The 18,208-nt window shown below is 35.7% G+C and overlaps 1 protein-coding gene across 1 annotated transcript in view; it reads right to left on the reverse strand.

Annotated features, from left to right (window-relative positions):
* Mei4 (meiotic double-stranded break formation protein 4) overlaps window positions 1–18,208 on the reverse strand; it is a 165,100-nt gene that overhangs the window by 23,925 nt on the left and 122,967 nt on the right. The window lies entirely within an intron of this gene.

The following is an 18,208-nucleotide window of genomic DNA, read 5'->3' on the forward strand; positions in this document are numbered from 1 at the left end:
AGAGCAAACAAGTCTTTTAGAACCAATCGCTGTAAATTAATTGTTTGATACATTTGTTACTAAAATTCAGTATTAAATTTTAATTATAAAAAACTGAGCATCATTAAATATTTTTTATTTATTTCCATCTGGTTCAACCTATTACAATTTGGTCATCTCTATTCTATGGTGTATAGTAGTTAAGTGTCCTGCTGTGAATTATCTTTTCCAAGATGAGTTTCTGCATTCATTCAAGGATTTTGTTGTTTGTATGACTCAGTAAAAATTATTAAAGAAAGTCATTCTCATATCTCTTCTAGGCCTCTTTACTCAGTGAGTTTTCCAAAATTGTGGTTGAGTGGTTTCTGGATCACAGCATTTTTATTCTCCCCAAAAGAAAACTATTCGGAGAACAACGTGTAACGGTGGTGCCATCAGCCACAGCAACTGATCATTCTAAAGTACTCATTTTGCAAGTGGCCTGAGATGACATTTCTGAACATTAATGTTTAAGAAGGCTGCTTAAGTTTGAATCTCTAGCCATTTATTTGGATACATATGTAATCCACAAAAAGTTGTGTGAAGAAATCTTCTCCTGTCAGACAACTGGAATGTGGGCAAAAAGGCATAATTTTCCTGCCTTCTGAAAGTTGGCAGCTCAACTGTTAAAGGATTAACTTCTGAAATATTCTGAAATATTCAGCCATGGAAATTTGAGCAATGCCATCTGTTAATGGGCTCATCTCAATACAAGTTGGAAGGATCCTAAGAGATTAAGAATAAAAAATGAAAATAATGCACATGCACACACATAATCCTTTTTGCAGCTAGTAGCATTAGGAATTCAGTATGATTATATTTATTTGTGTCAGACAAAAATATAGATTATATATGTTTACAGGAAATAAGTAAATTCAAGAGTGGACATTTCTAACATTTCAGCCAGTATAGATTTTAAAACTCTATTTTTCTTAAATGTTTCACAGTCTATCTTTAGCCTTAAATTAGTGGCTGTTTCACAAAGGTGTATCTACAAGAGATTCAAGTCTTTATATTAATGGCCATGACCCTGATATTTTAAATTTTAATTATGAATATTTTTTTCTTCCTTCTTTCCTTCCCTCTTTCACAATTTTTCTATTTGTGTTCCTAATTTAGGAAACACTGCATGAAACATTTTGTCATTGGAGTTGTTCTGCTATCTTGCCTCATATTTTTCTAAATTAATACGATTTACAATCTTAATGACTGATCAATATATAGATCATTTTGGTAGCAATATTGTGAGTTTCCTGTTACTGGACATTATATGAGGAGAGGGCACAATTAAGGAAAGGAAGAGGAAACTAATATTTATTGAATAACAGTTGTGGCTGGGTACTGTGCTAGGTACTTGACATACAAATTCTCCTTTAAATCAGGAGGGGCAGTTTGTCTTACAGATAAAGACCCAGTGTGGCTGAGACAGGTCACAACAGTCCTAAGATCCTCACTCACTAAGTCTCCACTGCTCTGAATCATGTGGTGCCTCTTGTCCTAAATTTCACTATCTGGTGGTGTGATCTCAGAGTGGTCAGTTATGTACTGATTTGAATCATTCCAGAAAAAAAGGATCTGAAGTAGATGCACCTCTTAATCCTTTTGGATTACAGTTTCTTTGAAGATTTCAACTAAATAATCTCTAGAGTACTGTGGTTTGGTAAATGTCACAGACTAGAATTTGTTCAAAGTGTCCAGGTTGAGTGGTACAGGCTAAATGATATGTGATATGCATCCTACATGAAATAGGCATTTCACTGAAATTCTTAAGATTATTCCAATTTTCAAATAAACACATGAAGGGATTTACTTTAATGCAAAACAATATGCAATAGTAATAATGCACATTTATTAATTAAAATAAAAATTCCTTTCCAAGATATCTGAATTTCTGACCTTTATAGTCCCATACCTCCCTGACAACTCTGTTTAACTTGCATATATTTTTCAAAGTTTGTTTTACAATTTTGTGCCCTTACAATGTGTCTTGAAGAGTCTACATGTTTTACAGTCACATGAAACATAGCAAAAAAGCTAAAGCCATTGTTAAGTCACATTTTGATCACAAATTCTTCCTTTGCATTGGTTACATGGTCATTTACTCAAAAAACCACACATTCATGTAACATTTCCCTAACGCAGGGCTTGTGTGAGAGCGAACTTAAAAAAAGAAAAATGTGCCTTATAGTAGTTTATACTATAGAAAAAAAAGAAGTAAATACCTAAACATACAATCAGAGTGAGGAGTGCTATGAAGTAAACAAATGGAATACAGAAATGGGTTACCACAGGAAATGGGGGCTTCCTGTGACAAGGTGACCAGTAGAGCAGAGAGCCTGAGGAGGAGCATTTTTGTGAAGGGAAGCAGGGGGAGAACTTCCTGCAGACAGCATGGCATGAGGTGCACTGCATGGCCAGGTACAGGAGCACACTCAGGCTAGGACCTTCATCTTTAAAAGCAAGCAGACTGAAAACAGGCAGTGTCCTGCCTACCTCCCCCCTTCTTCATGACTCACAAAAGATACATTTCCACTTTCTATATTAACATTCCTTGAGAAAACAACTTTCTATTTGTATGTCAGGTTTTCTGTATTTAGAGTTACAAAGTAAGGTTGAATTTAAAATGAGTTTATTCTACTGCGTGACTATAATTTTTCAAGTATCTTTTTAAAACGGACATCTATTTTCAACAGGAGGAAAGAACATAAAAAGTCAAAAGATTCCTGTCTTTTTCTTTGCTTTGCAATTTTCTCCGTGGTCTTGAAAGTGCCCTCCCTTTCCCTGGAGATCTGACTCATTTTTTATTCGAGGAATTGGCTGTGAAATACTTAAATCCTCTAAGCCACCTCCAGCTGTGAAATTCTATGATGATCAAAACCAACATGATACTCTGAATGTTAAAAAAAAATCCAACCCATGGTGCTAAGTATTCAAATATTGTAAGTACTGGAAGCAGCATTGTTAATAAAGAAATCTAAAAACATAAATTATTAGTATTTGTCAAAAACACAAAATTCACTTAGGTCATCTCCCTCAAACCAAACTTACATTGGTATTTACTATAAAACAGTCATACTGCAGCAGTTACTCTGGAAGGAAGAAGTAGTTTCAATAATTTATCACCAGAAAGCAGTACAAGAGCAAGTATTTATCACAAATTCAAGATATGAGCTGCAATTGGAAACTACATACATTTCCTGCTTAAAAAAATAAACTTTTAATAATGCAGTTACCTGCTGAAAACCCCATATCCTGGTTTCTCTCACAGGGTGATTACAGTTTTACTGGCTCTGAACAGTCATATTTGTAAGCAGTGTGAATGGCATGTAATTATCTGTTTTCTCCTAATACTGTCCCAAACATTTTCTGTTCAATGCCTTTAAAATTCATTCCAGAATTATAGAAAGTTAAATGAAAGACAGACCTAATTAACTTTACAGTTTGGACATACAGCTTTTGGAAGTGATATTCAGCAATACAACTGACGGTTATTTTGTTTATTCTCCTTGACATCCTCAATGTGGACTGAAGAAACAGCATTGAAATATTTACATGTGAAGGAGATAAGTTCATCTGTGTCTTTTCTGCCTCTCTTCCTCCCATCTGTTCTTCTCCCTGTCTCTCAGGTTCACACTGCAGTCCTTGCCCTTTGCTTTCTGCTGTGTGTGAACAGAGAGTCCAGAGATGCCTCCCATAGGCAGTGCCCTGTCTGCCCATCCTGTCGTCCACAACTCTGATGAGTAGGAATGTCCAGAAATGGTAGAGAGTTGGCAGGCACTCAGGTCACCCCCCAAACTCTCTATTAGTGTGCTAGGGATGCTATAATCAAACACCAATGGGTAATACCAGACAGGGTGGCTTAAATAACACAAATTTATATTGTCACAGTTCTGATGTCTGGAAGTCCACAATCCAGGTTCCTACAACACTGGTTACCTCAGAGGCCTCTTCCTTTGGCTTGGAGAGAGCTGCCCTTGTCCTGTGTTTGAAAGGGGATTGAATTATGGGGACAACATACTCATAAGTGGAGTAGTCAACTGCTGAGTTCATAGCTGATTACTGTTAGGAAGTGGAGCTGGCAGGTCATTGGGGGCATGACCTGGAAGCTTATATCTACCTCCCTGGCTCCTCCTTTCTCTCACTGCTTCCAAGCTGCCATGACAGGAGCATCAGCTTTTCCTCCATCCCAAGCTCTTCTACCATGTTGTTTCTGCCTTGGATCCAGCTGTCCCTGGACCAAAAGTGTGAGCTAAAATATTACTTCTCCCTTAAATTTTGGACATTGAGTATTGTGTCTCAGTGAGGAAGAAAGTGACACCTGGTCTGTGCACATGGTCTTTGTGTCCCTATTTCCCTGGCATTTGTTCCTGTTTCCAAATTTACTTAGAAGGACACCAGTCAGGCTGGATTAGTGCCTACTCTAAGGGACTTTTTTAACTTAGTCACTTGTTTAAAGATCTTACCTTCAAGTACTGTCACACTTTGTTGTTCTAGGATTTACCCATTCAACATATGAATTTGAGGAGAATATAATTTTGCCCAAAACTGATCAACTTCTCTAATGATACAGCCCCATAGTGTTCCATCTCCACACTGTGATTTTTCTTCATAGCATTTACTGACATTATTTGTATGTATCCTCATTTTTTGTGGTTTTCTCCACTGGAATGTAAGGTGCAAAAAGCACTCTCATCCAGATTTTTGCAGTAGACCTTTCTAAGGTGTGCACAATAATAATGACAAACAACCATCTGATACAATTACAAAATGATAATTAGTAACATTAATTCTTCTAGTAAGAAAATAACATAAGGACTGATCTGCAGTATTTACTGTGTGGCAGGCACAGGGCAAAGCACCTTACATTCACTATATAATTTTATCCTAACAACAAAGCCTTATAATAAATACTCAAATAATGCTCATTAGTCAGATAAGGAAGTTTGGTGTTAGAGAAGTTAATAGATTTTAATAAGTTCATTAAATCACAAAGTTCTTGTGTCAGATTTTGAACTCATGTATGCTTGACTTCAGAACCCAAATTTGTCTGATTTTTCATGCAGCCTCTCTGAAAACACACATATCTAAGATTTAGAAAAAGAAAGCATATGTAAGAAATGAATAATAAAAATGTATACGAGAACTTTTTTTGGAGGAATACTTGATTTAAATACTTGATTTTTAGAGGAAAATACAATGCATATGGACATTTGATGTAGTTTAAGAGTCCAAAACCATGAAAAACTGCTGTTTTATTTTATTTTTTATTTTTGGTACCGGGGATCGAACTTGTGTCCTTGTGCTTGTACAGCAGGTGGCGGAACCACTGAGCTAAATCCCAGGCCCTAAAAACTGCTGTTTTAAACGACGATGACAACAACAACAACAACAACAACAACAACTCCTAATCTTTCAATGAAAGAACCAGGCCTTGAGAGTTTCACAGGCAAATTAATCAAGTATTATGAGGTAGATAATTTCTTTACGTAATCTACTGCAACCAATCAAAAATACTCTTTTTAAAAATTAATTTTATTGGTACATTTTAGGTATATATATATATATATATATATATATATATATATATACCTTTTAGTCCTTATTTAGACATTTATAGCTAAATGGATGCCCATTGAGGTGATACTCTTAAGTGAAATAAATAGGACACATGTGCAAATGCCAAATAGTTTCACTAGTGTGAGAAACTGAAAGTGTAAATAAGGACCAAAAATACTCTTAAGTGAAATAAATAGGAGACACATGTGTAAATTACTGAATCCTTTCTCTGGTGTGAGGAACTGAAAGTGTAAATAAGGATCAAAATGTATAACTGATAATGTGAAATAGGAAGAAAAGGTCTAAAAGGGTAGGGGAAGTGGGATAGGTAGGGGAAAGGAAAGAAGAGAAAGGAAAAAATATGAGAAAAGGAAAAATGGAAACAAAGTCTTTGTAAATAGGGAGAGGTGGAAGGATGAAGGGAGGGCAGGGGAGTGGGGAAAAAATAAGAATCAAGATATATCATGTAAAGGTACAAGTTCCCAGTGATGAATGTAACTGTTGTATACTTAAAATATACCAATAAACTTAATGAAAAAAAGGCACATAGAACAAGATATACAAATGGAGATTACCTTATAGTGGGGAGAGGCCAACATTGAAGTGATCATTATTATAAAGAACAGATAATTACAGGTAAGTTTCTTTGAGGTTGAGGAGGCAGGGAGGAATTCTGCATCAGACACTATGCTGGAATAACTGCATCTGAGCAGCTGGTGCTGTTATCTGAGCAATGGTGGGAGAGACAACAAGCAACTAAACATGATAAGATTTGAAGGAACACATTTGCACAAAGAGTAAGGGAAAACACCCTGAGGCAGAAATGTGAGGAACACACTTAAGAACTTTATAAGTGGTTTAATAGAGTGCTCTAAAATGCAATAAAGGCATTGTCAGAATCTCTGAGCTTAGGATGAGAGATGTGGCTTATTAAAAATGAAAATATGCTTCTTAATTAAATAAGATCATTTTATAGCATTCAATCCATCTTTATGATCCCTGTTAACATTTATCTGAGTATGAACAGAAGGTTTTCTCATAAAGTACTCTGACCAGAATGCTTGCTGAGTCTTTCCAAACAACATTATGTCTCCATTTCCACTTGAATCATAAACCAGCTAAGGGCTGGGGATTTAGCTCAGTGGTTTCGCCACCTGCTGTGCAAGCACAAGGACCCAAGTTCAATCCCCAGTACCAAAAATTTTTAAAAAGGCAAAATAAATAAATAAACCAGCTAAGTAACAGAGGTACACACAGCAACTGCTACCAAATCTCCCTTTGATTTTGTTCATATTCCATTTCACAGATTTTTACAGTTATTTTAGAAAACATGTATCATAGAGAGATATGAAAGGGAGTTTGGAAATTGTAAGATGTAGTTATTTTGTAATATACTCTTAAGTGAAATAAATAGGACAAACGTGTAAATACCAAATAGTATCTCTGGTGTGAAAAACTAAAAGTGTAAATAAGGATTGAAATGTATAATTGATAACTGAAATAGGAAGACAAGGTCTAAAGGAGTAGAGGAAGTGGGAGGGGTAGGGGAAAGGAAAGAAGGGAAAAGAAAAAAACATGAGAAAAGGAAAAAATGGAAACAAAGTCTTTGTAAATAGGGAAGGGTGAAGGGGGTGAAGGGAGGGAAGGGGAATGGGGAAAAAATAAGAACCAAGATACATCATGTAAAGGTACAAGATCCCAAAGATAAATAAAACTGTATTGTATACCTAAAATGTACCAATAAACTTAATAAATAAATAAATAAATAATTATTAAAACTACATGATTTTAGTAATGCACTGAGATCAAATGGGACAGATGTCAAACATGATCACTTCCCAGTGTTTACACGGTTTGCACCTAGCTTTTGAACAATGGCATGTTTAAAACATAATGATATGTATGGACCAAAAGTGTATCCAATGGTGTTATCACCAAAGCCTTGTCTGAGACTTACAGCTCACATGAATCTTTCAATACATGAAATCAGTAGCTCAACAGAAAATCAACAGACTTCTTTGTCTATCATTTGATTTGCATCAGTAGTTACAATAAAAAGTCCTTCCTTCCTAAGTTCTCTTATTTTCTAGTTAGAAGTGTTTAAAATTCAAAATATCAGATTAAAGGGAATTACATGAATTTCAAAATTCATCCTACTTAAACTGTACATAAACTTACAAAAATAACTTCACTGAAAAGGATATTAAAAACAAAAAACTATTTTATAGACAAATCCTACTCGCTGGTCAAGGATATTACATCTTCCTGAGGCCTAACTTATAACACATGCCTCCTAACTGCAGTCCCTGAAAGGCCACCTTAAAATTCATATTTCTTAAAACTTCAAAAATTTTTATATTACACCAAAATAATTTGAAACTTATTTAGCAACATAAAAAATTAATGTATGGACATTTTCAGTAAGATTATTTTTGAAATAATATTAATAAAATACAACTTATTTAACATGCTTTAGTCAAATTGTACATGCTTATGACATTAAAGCATTAATTAAAACTAGTCAATAATTAATTAATTAAACTTAATTGATACTAATTGAGACTAAGAAATTTATGAGGTGGAAAATTTTCTCTTTATGTCCCTTGATGGTTAAAAGTCCAAATCTTTTGTTCAGAAACAATGTGCCAATGAAAATCAGTCATATTGTTTTTTTATCCAAAACACTTCTTTACAATTAATATAATAAAAATTTCTAAACAACTTGTGATTTGATAACTGAAGTAATTTTAAATTTGATGTAGAAGCATTAATTCACTCAGTAGATATGAGTAAAATTATATTTGAATGTGATTCCTTTCATAATTTTAGATGTTTATAAACTTTAAAATATGACATTATTTTATCACGTGAATTATAAAAAATACATACAAAGGCTGATGTTTCTTTTGTAATTTACTAATATCAGACTACATCTCAATAGCAGTGTCTTGAATATCACTATGCATGGGGTTCCCTCAATAAATGTGGCTAAAAACAAGGCTTCTTCAGAACAAATTTTGCATTTCAAAAATGAAAAAATGTATTCACCACTGCTGAATAACATTAACAATATTATTTCATGAGGATGAAAAAGACTGACTCTGCAGACTGTGAAAAAGGAACTTGATGGAGTTTAAACTAATAAACTTTGCACCAGACATGGATAACATTGTTAAAGTGGCCACAATAACAAAAAAATGATAAGGTTAGAGGGCACAAATACAGATACTATTAGGTAACTCACAGAGAGCATTTCATCACAACTCGCACACCTGCTTTGCTTCAACAGGGAAAGAGTAGGTGGCAAATTGGCACAGGGTGGTTAAATTGTTACTTTTAGCAAATAATCAGAAATCTTTCAAGTTAGGAGCTGTGTGACTGAAGAATTCATATTAAAGCAATAGATAAGATTCAATGTGATGAAGGCCAAGGTTCATTCCTTTGAACAATGCTCTTTTCCCAACATATTGATAAGTAAAAACTTATTCAACTATTTACTGAGTAGCAAATAAAATTAAATTAGATGTATACTTAAAAAAATCTTTTTCTATAATTCTTTTGAGAAATTATTTATTACCAAAAGAATTAACTTTGTTCTGAAAGATTAAAAATATAAAACTTTTTAGGATTTATGAAATATATAGATATTTAAAAGTATTAGTACCTAATCTGAAAATTCCACTCCTCAGCTCTGAATAAATTTCTGAGGGGTGTACTTAGAAAAATAAAAAATATGGATTCCAGAAGAAAAAAAATCTATAGATATAAAATGGAATGCAGAAAACATGTTCAGATATACACACACACAAAAAAAACCCATTCACATATACAAGCCACCAAACTAAAATCATAGTTTGCAAGGAGACTAACACAATGCAGAGTTTCAAAGAATTATTAACATAAAATACAAAAAGTACTACAATATAGAAATAAAACCTAAAGTGACACAGAATGGTGGGTTCTGATCAGGATGTAAGCATGTGGACACGATTACAGTGCTTAGGTCCTTTTCTTGTCTAAATGAAATACAACTGAACACCAGGCACTGACTCAAAAAAATTGTATTTTAATAACATATCAATAGAATGTATTATGTTGTACTATTAAAAGGGAAATTTCCTCTTCCAATAAAAGTGACAAGAAGGGGAAAACAATAGTAAATTACCAGAGTAAACAGGAACAATAAAAGATGACAAGAGGAGAAAATATAAACTAGAAGATAACATGTCACTAAACAAGTTATTTGACTTGATTTAAACGGCTTCCTCCAAAAGGCTTATCAAAATTTGTGACTATTATTATTGTTTTTTGATACTGGGGGTTGAACTCAGGAACTTGCACTCGCAAGGCAGATGCCCAAACCACTGAGCTAAATCCTCAGCCTGTAAACTTGTGATTATTTCATTCTTCTTCTTTAGGATCTACTCCCAGCACAGAATATTAGTACCAAGGAGATTAAAACTTCATATCCTCCAATATGTTTTTGGTGACTTACATAATGTTGTATTTCACTTTACCACAGAAAAATAAAATAAATGGGTGAATCACAGATAAAATAGGCAAATGCTAATAAAACCCAAGTAAGCATGGCTATATAAGAGAAAAAACAGAAGTCAAGATGAAAACCATTATTTTAAAGGTTGTTTCAGGTTGAAAAAATTATACTCTTCCACAATCAACAACAGCTATAGAGCCCACTTCAGACAGGCAAGTCTGCACACGCCCTACCAAGGTTCCGAGTTGCACGGAAGATGCCAAATCACCCACTGCAGACAGGCAGGTCTGCCCATGCCTTACTGAGGTCCCCAGTTGTGCGGAACACGCCGAATCAGCCCACTGCAGACAGGCAGGTCTGCCCACGCCCTATGGAGGGCCCGAGTCATGGGGAAGACACCAAATCAACCCGCTACAGACAGGCAGCCACCCGGTTCAACACTACAAAGACACAGAGGACACCAGACCACCAGACCAAGGTACTGAGACTAACTGCTCCCGGCCCAGAGGTAGGGGCTTCCCGGTCACCATCCCTCCCACTGCCCCCAGCCCAGAGGAAAGGGCTTTTGGGCCACCTTCTGTCCTGCCGCTCCTGGCCCAGAGGAAGGGGCTTCCTGGCCACCATCCCTCCCACCACTCCTGGCCCAGAGGAAGGGGCTTCCAGGCCACCATCCCACTGTTCCTGGTCCAGAGGAAGGGGCTTCCCAGCCAACATCCTTCCCACTGCTCCCAGGCCACAGGAAAGGGCTTTTGGGCCACCATCCCTACCGCTGCTCCTGGCCCCTGTCCCACCTCTCCCAGCTCAGAGGAGGTAATCTGTACAGGCGCTAACAGTCCCCCACTCATTGAAATGAGAAAACACGTAAATAAGTCTCAAAACCAGACTTTCAGATCACCTACAGCAACCCCAAAGGGAAATGAGATGGAACACTCTGATACTCAACCACCTGGACCCACTGAACTGGCAATAAAAGGGGATCTGGAAAAAATGAAATCAGAAATAATTTCTCAGATAACAGGAGAAATTGTGCCCCTAGTGCAAGACATGATTAATAAATCTAGACAAGAGCTGAGGAACATGATGGAATCCCAACATAAGAAAAAGATGGAATCCATAAAACAGATGCAAATAGATTTCCAGGACATGAAAAACTCCACTGAAAGTCTACACAGAAGAATGAGCCAATGTGAGGACAGAATTTCAGATATAGAAGACAAGATTGCAATGAGTGACCAGGAAAAGAAAAATTGCTTCAAAATTATAAGGGAACATGAGAAATCAATCCAGCAGCTGCTAGATGATGCAAAGAAGAATAACATAAGACTGATTGGAATCAATGAAGAAACAGGACAGAGTGGAGATGACATAAAAAAATCTCTTCACAGAAATAATGGCAGAAAACATCCCAAGCAGGAGAAAAGAGCTTGACATAAGGATAAGTGAGGCATATAGGACTCCAAATAGCCTTGATCAAAAAAAATCTACACATAGGCATATAATTGTTAAGATTCCAGAAACACAACAGAAGAACAAAGTTCTACAAGCAGTGAGAGAAAAGAAACAAATCACATACAAAGGAAAGCCCATCAGAATCACAGCAGACTTCTCAACACAAACCATCAAGGCAAGAAGAGCTTGCAGTGACATATTCCAAGCTCTAAAGAAAAACAGCCTCCAACCCAGATTGATGTACCCTGCAAAACTGTCTTTCAAAATGGATGGAGCAATAAGATACTTTCATGACAAAGAGCACCTTAGGGACTTCATGAATACCAAACAAGCACTCCAAAGAATTTTACACAACATCCTAGGAACAGACATTGAAGATCACAACCCCAGGAAGCAAAGGAGAATGAACCCATCTGGCATGACAAGAAATTAAATGTAAAGAGGGAGAACCCAACAAAAAGAAAAAGTCATGGCAATGACAAGTCAATACGTTTCAGTTATAACCATCAATGTTAATGGTCTCAATTCACCAATCAAAAGAAATAGACTGGCAGAATGGGTCAAGAAGCAAAATCCAACAATATGCTGCATCCAAGAAACACACTTCATTCAAAAGGAAACTCATAGACTGAAAGTTAAAGGGTGGAAAACAATACTCCATGCAACAGGAACCCGAAAAAAAGCAGGAGCACCTATCCTCTTTGCAGATCAAGTAGATTTCAAATCAACACTGATTAAGACAGATGAAGAAGGACACTACATCCTTGTAAAGGGAACAACCCAACAGGAACAGATGACAATTATAAATATCTATGCACCAAACACTAGTGCACCCAACTATATAAAACAAATGCTAATGGACATCAAAAGTCATATATGCAATAATACAATTGTAGTAGGGGACCTCAGCACCCCACTGTCACAAATAGATAGATCTACTAGACAAAAAATAAGTAATGAAATACTAGAACTCAATCGAACTCTTGAACAAATGAACTTAACAGATGTTTACAGAGTCTTCCACCCCACAAAATCAGAATACACATTCTACTCAGCTGCACATGGGTCATTCTTCAAAATAGACCACATACTCACACATAGAACATGTTTAAGTAAGTGCAAAGGAATTGAAGTTATTCCCTGTATATTATCAGACTATAGTGCAATGAAATTGGAAATCCATGGGAAAAGAAACTGGAAAAATTTCATAAACATGTGGAAATAGAACAACACACTTCTGAATAACCAATGGGTCACAGAGGAAATTAAAGAAGAAATCAGACAGTTCCTTCAATTAAATGACAATGACAATACAACATATCGGAATCTATGGAACACAATGAAAGCAGTCTTAAGAGGGAAATTCATAGCAGTGAATACGCATATTAGGAACACAGAATGAGCCCAATTAAACAACCTGATGCTGAACCTCAAGCTTCTAGAAGAAGAAGAGCAGGACAACCCCAAAGGTCATACAAGGGAGGAAATTATAAAGATCAGAGGAGAAATCAATGCAATGGAGACTAAGAGAATGATACAAAAAATCAATGAAATCAAGAGTTGGTTCTTCAAAAGATTCAACAAAATTGACAATCCCTTAGCCAACCCTAAGAGAAAAAGGAAAGAAAAGGCCCAAATCCATGCAATTAGGAATGAAAAGGGTGAAATGACAACAGACCCAGCATAAATCCAGAGGATCATCAATGCCTACTTCCAGAAGCTATACACCAATAAGATGGACAACACAGAAGAAATGGACAGATTCCTAGATACATATGAATTACCAAAGTTGAATGAAGAAGACCTAAAAATTCTGAACAACCCAGTTTCAACCAACGAAATTGGAAATGTAATTAAAAACTTATCAACTAAGAAAAGCCCGGACCCTGATGGCTTCACTGCTGAATTCTACAGGACATTTAGAGAGGAACTGCTGCCACTACTGTTTAAACTCTTCAATGAAATTGAAAGGGAAGCAATACTCCCAAATTCATTCCTGGAAGCAAGCATCACCTTGATCCCCAAAGCACAGAAAGACACAACTGAAAAAGAGAACTATAGGCCAATCTCACTAATGAACATAGATGCAAAAATCCTTAATAAAATACTGGCAAACAGAATAGAGAAGATCATCAAGAAGATCATACATCCTGATCAAGTGGGATTCCCCCAAGGCATGCAGGGATGGTTCAATATATGAAAATCAATCAATGTAATACACTGTATCAATAGAGCCAAGGACAAAAACCATATGATTATCTCCATAGATGCAGAAAAAGCATTTGACAAAATCCAACATGCATTTATGATAAAAACCCTACAAAAAATTGGAATAGATTATCTCTACCTCAAACTGATAGAAGCCATCTATGAAAAACCAACAGCCAATATCATACTCAATGGTCAGAAACTGAAACCCTTCACACTAAAACCAGAAACAAGACGAGGATGTCCACTATCACCACTCTTGTTCAATATAGTTCTGGAAACATTAGCTATGGCAATTAGACAAGAGAAAGAAATAAAAGGAATAAAGATAGGAAATGAAGTCCAATTGTAATTATTTGCAGATGACATGATACTCTATATAGAAGACCCCAAGAACTCCACCAAAAGTCTTCTAGACTTAATAACCAAATTCAGTCAAGTAGCTGCTTACAAGGTCAACACACACAAAAAAATAGCTTTCCTCTACACCAATGACAGACTCACTGAGAGAGAAATAGGGCAAATAACTCCTTTCACAATACCATCCAAAAAACTGAAATACCTAGGAATCACCCTAACAAAAGACATCAAAGACCTCTTCTCTGAAAACAATGTCACTCTGAAAAGAGAGATTGAAGATGATATCAGAAAATGGACAGACATCCCCTGCTCCTGGGTAGGAAGGATTAATAGAGTGAAAATGGCCATACTTCCAAAACTGCTATATAGATTTAATGCAATTCCAATTGAGATCCCAGCAGCATACTTCATGGACCTTGAGAAAACAATCCAAAAATTCATTTGGAACAAGAAGAGACCCAGAATAGCAAAAGCAATTCTAGGTTACAGAGACATGGTAGGGAGTATTGCAATCCCGAACCTGCAACACTACTACAAAGCTACTGTGATAAAAAACAGCATGGTACTGGCAAAGAGACAGACCTGAGGACCAGTGGAACAGATTAGAAGATGCAGAAACAATGCCAGACACACTCAGCCATCTCATCTTCAATAAAGGAGCCAAACACCCTCACTGGAGGAAAGATAGCCTCTTTAATAAATAGTGCTGGAAAAATTGGGCTTCAACTTGCCAAAGATTAAAACTAGACCTGTATCTCTCACCATGCACTAAACTAAAATCAAAATGGATTAAAGATCTAAATATTAAAATAGAAACTCTGAACCAGTTGGAACAGAGGTTAGGTAGAACCCTTGAAGACATTGGTGTAGGAAAAGATTTTATGAACAAAACCTCAGTTGCCCGTGAACTAGGATAAACAATCAACAAGTAGGATCTCTTCTTATTAAAAGGCTTCTGCACAGCAAGAGAAACCACCAGCAGTGTGAAGAGACAACCCACAATGTGGGAAAAAATCTTCACCTGCTCTTCCTCAGACAAAGGTCTACTATCTCAAATCTATAAAGAACTGAAAAAGATCAGGCCTCCCAAATTGAAAGACCCAATCCAAAAATGGGCATCTGAAATGAACAGACATTTCTCACACAAAGAAATAGAAATAGCAAATAAATACATGAAAAAGTGTTCAACCTCACTGGTCATTTGAGAGATGCAAATGAAAACAACACTGAGATTCCACTTCACTCCAGAAAGAATGGCTGCTATCATGAAATCAACCAATAATAAATGCTGGCAGGGCTGTGGGGAAAGAAGAACTCTGCTCCACTGCTGGTGGGAGTGTAGACTGGTGCAACCACTGTGGAAATCAGTATGGAGATACCTCAAAGATCTAGGACTGGAAGTCCCATTTGACTGCGTTTTTCCACTGCTGGGTATCTTCCCCAAAGAATTAAAAGAATCATACCACAGTGATATATGTGCACCCATGTTCATAGCAACACAGTTTGTAATAGCTAAAACTTGGAAACAGCCCAAATGCCCATCAACTGGAGACTGGATAAAGAAAATGTGGGGTTTTTTATAAAATGTAGTACTTCTCAGCCATAAAAAATGAGAAATTAGAGACATTTATAGCTAAGTGGATGCACATTGAGGCGATACTCTTAAGTGAAATAAATAAGACACACATGTGTAAATACCGAATAGTTTCTCTGGTGTGAGAAACTCAAAGTGTAAATAAGGACTAAATGTATAATAGGTAATGTGAAATAGGAAGAAAAAGGGCAAAGGGGAAGGAAGTGGGAGGGCTAGGGGAAAAGACAGAAGGGAATGGGATTAATATGAAAAAATGGAAAAATAGAAACAAAATCTTTGTAAATAGGGTGGAATGGAGAGGTTGAAGGGAGGGCTGGGCAAGGGTGAAAAATAAGAACCAAGAGAGACTATGTAAAGGTGCAAATTTCCAATGATGAATGTCATTATATTGTATACCTAAAATGTACCAATGATTAGAATGAATAATCGATAATGTGAAATAGGAAGAAAAGGTCCAAAGAGGTAGGGGTAATGGGAGGGGCAGGGGAAAGGAAAGAAAGGAAAGAAAAAATGATGAGAAATGGAAAAAATGGAAATAAAGTCCTTGTAAATAGGAAAGGGTGGAGGGTGTGAAGGGAGGGCTAGGAATGGGGAAAAAATAAGAACCAAGATGCATCATGTAAAGGTACAAGTTCCCAATGAGAAATGCAATTGTGTTGTATACCTACAATGTACCAATAAAAGAATTTAATAAAAAAATAAATAAATAGCTATAAGCAATGAATAAATGAGCAAATTGAAACAAATTTTTTAAAAGTGCTAGCAGCAGATATGGCCATAATAATATTAAAATAATTTAATATCGCTAAGGCAATAATTTATGAAGACAATAATAAGCCAACAAGTAATACATATGACTAGATAATCAAAATACATAGAAACTGTTATTTAATACAGAATAATTTTTTTAAAATAGCCACAGAATATTATAAAAGCAAGGCAAAAACAAGAAAGCAGCATTCATGTGTCATATGACAAAGAAAATTTCAAAACAGACCAAAAAGTATAAAGTCATAAAAGCCGTATTTTAGGATCTGATAGACCTGAGTGTTAACAGTATAATGATAAATAGTTTTTTCATTTCTTTAATTATAACATAGAAACCACAGCATATCCTTTACAGAATTTGCAATGTTCAGACACAGTAATTTTCTCAGGCATCAACATAGTTCAAACACACAAGAAGCACTCATAAAAGCCCAAAAGCTCTTAGAATTTTAAAGGAAGTAAAGGTTGATTTTTAAAATGCAATTAACCAAGATAAAGAAATAAATGGGATATACACAGGAAAGAAGTCAGATTATCCTTGCTTGCAGATAATATGCTCCTACATTAAGAAGACCTTAAAAGTCCACCAAACGACTTTTAGATTTGATAAATGAATTTAGCAAACCAGCAGGACATAAAATTAACATTAAAAATTGATAGTTTTTCTATACAAGAATAACAAATTAGCTGAAAAATTCAGGAAAGTAAGTCCATTCGTAATAGGTTTCAAAATTATGGATCAATTTAACAAAGGAAGTGAAATATCTCTGCAGTGAAAACTTAAGAAAACTGAAGAAAAAAATTGAAGAAGACATTAGAAGAGAGTGAGACCTCCCAGGTTCATGAACTGGCAAAAATAATATTGTTAAAATGGCCATATTTCCAAAAGTGAACTACAGATTTAATGCAATCCCTATCATAATACTGACATTTTTCACAGAACCAGGAAAATCGATGTTAAATTTCATAGGGAAACACAAAATCCCATAAGAACCAAAGCAATCTTAAACAAAAAGAACAAGGCTGGTGGCATCATCATACCCAGTTTCAAGCTGTAAGGGATACGTTTAATGGCAAATATTTAATTGAGTAAATTCTCAATAAAAAGTCAAATTACAAATGCTTTAATACCCTCTATCCCTCCTCCTCTCTCTCCTGTGTTTTCAGGACAAAAATAAACATAAGAAAAAGGAAAAGCACGATTTACTTTTTAAAAGAAACTCATGGTCACATTGACTTACTATTAGTATAGCCTTCAGTTCACATATACTCCAGTAGGAACATTCACAAGCATTGTACCCTCTAAGATTCATAACTGTGTAGACAATACTGGGTTATGTTGAACTTAGTTAAACAAGAAATTCAATTAATCAGAATAGCTTACTGCTCAGATACTCCAATAGAATATGGTGTAAGTCTTTGAAGAATGAGTCATCAGTGTAAAGGTCTTTTGCTTCCCTTGTTAGGTTGATTCCTAGATATTTCATTTTTTTAGATGCTATTGTAAAAGGAATTATTTCCCAAATTTTTCTCTCAATGGGTCTGCTATTTGCCTATAAGAAGGCTATTGTTTTTTGAGTGTTGACCTTGTATCCAGCTACTCTACAGAATCTGTCAATTAGGTCTAGAAGACTTTTGACTGAGTTTTTTTGGATCTTCTATGTAAAGTATCATATCATCAGCAAATAATGACAGTTTCACTTCTTCCTTTCCTATCATTATTCTTTTTATTTCTTTCTCTTATCTAATTGCTATGGCTA

The sequence above is a fragment of the Heterocephalus glaber genome, unplaced genomic scaffold, assembly GCF_053883595.1.
Source record: "Heterocephalus glaber isolate CG9 unplaced genomic scaffold, H.glaber_assembly_v1.0 deba00000818, whole genome shotgun sequence".
NCBI lineage: Eukaryota > Metazoa > Chordata > Mammalia > Rodentia > Bathyergidae > Heterocephalus > Heterocephalus glaber.